We start from the raw sequence: 1733 nt of genomic DNA, 5'->3' as shown, positions 1-1733 counted from the left end.
GGGGGGGGGGGGGGGGTTCTGTATCTTTTGTTGTTGACATCAACCTCTGTTTAACTTAATTTTTACATTGCCATCTGTGTGTGAGTGTTTGTGTTACAGTAATTCTTGAAGGGTTACTGTAAGAACTATCTGAGCATGATTCATGTTTGTCTAGTAGCAGGCAGCAAGAGTCATGATTGAGGTCATTTTGATTTGCTCTGAAGGTGTATATGTGTTTGTCTCCATCTGAGTGTGTTTTATGTAAGCATACTGTATATACGACTTCTCAACATACAGTATGCGTCATGAACACATTAATTTGTTTATTGTTATATACTTTAACCCACTTTATTTTATTATCCTGTACTATGTAAGTACTTGAATGCCTTAGCAATACTGTAATGATTACAGTCATGTCAATAAAGCTTTGTTGGTTTTGATTCTCACTTGGAGAGAGAGACGAACGCACAGATAAACAGATACGCAGAGACATTGCACGAAAGATTTTAAGCAAACCAGCTGCCCTTGATTTATTTGGCATAGACGTCTTAGTTGGTATAGAGTAATGGCAAAGACATTTATTCTGTCAGATTATTATTATTATTTTTACTTGACAACAGCTCAGCCAATCAAAGTGAATTATTAAAAACTGATAAAAGTCAATGTGCTATTTGTGCTATGCATATTTTATAAGAGGGAGATGGTGTCCAGCCTCGCCTTGTAAGGATTCTTTGTTGTCCAGATGGTAATACTGTGTACATTTCACTCACTGAAGGAGAACGTGTGGTTCGTGTGTGTGTGTAGAACTTGGCTGGAAGGCAGCATGTTGATTTTCTGAGACAGCAGGATAAGACGAAATAAGAGAAAGAAAATAAGATCTTGGTTATTGTCAGGCAGACTTGTCTAATGTGCAACACTGCGAGTAGACAAAAGATATGTGTGTGCTAAATCATTGAGGCAGATGATTGTGGATGTGAATATGCGAAGTAATATTGTTGTTATTGCACAACTGATTGCATCATTTGTATTCAATCAGGTTTCTTAGTATCACAATGATATTAGTGTATCTTGATCAAACGTATATGCTGTTATTCTTTCCACAATCAGTGGTGTTCTTTTATAATGGCTGTCAAAGGGATGGGGGAGGCTGGTATACACAAAAAAACCATCCTCCATATATTTGACAGGGGGTTGCCCTGGATACGCCAATGGATAATTGGGGAAGCTCTGATCAGTTGATAATGTGTGACTCTGATAAATGGAAGCCATTAAAACATGGAGATTTTGAGATCATAATTAACTGTAATGGGTAAAAAGGCCATTAACAATGTTTTGACAGGAAGAATAGAGACCATAGAATCAAGATTTAAACATTATGGGAATTTCTTTGTAAGTTGTCTGTAAAGCCGTTCTTACATGAATTGTGGCATGGAATTCTTTACACAAGCATTACAAACTATTTACATAAAGACTCATTCTGCACAGGTTTCATGAATGACCTGGCTGATTTTTTTCAAGAATACAAGGGGTCAAGGTTTGACTGGTTAGTATGACCCCTGCTGGTATATGTTGTAACTACACCATCTGTTTCAAAAAAGCATCTTTGTCTATTGAGAGCCATTCAAAACTCTGATTCAAATTCTTGAACCAAATCAGCATATTAGAATGATTTCTGAAGAATTGTGTGACACCGAAGACTGGAGCAATAGCTGATGAAAGTTCAGCTTTGCCATCACTAGGTGGTTTTAAAATGT

Source organism: Sinocyclocheilus grahami, unplaced genomic scaffold (assembly GCF_001515645.1).
Source record: "Sinocyclocheilus grahami isolate Dianchi unplaced genomic scaffold, SAMN03320097.WGS_v1.1 scaffold12.1, whole genome shotgun sequence".
NCBI lineage: Eukaryota > Metazoa > Chordata > Actinopteri > Cypriniformes > Cyprinidae > Sinocyclocheilus > Sinocyclocheilus grahami.
This window is presented reverse-complemented; position numbering follows the sequence as displayed.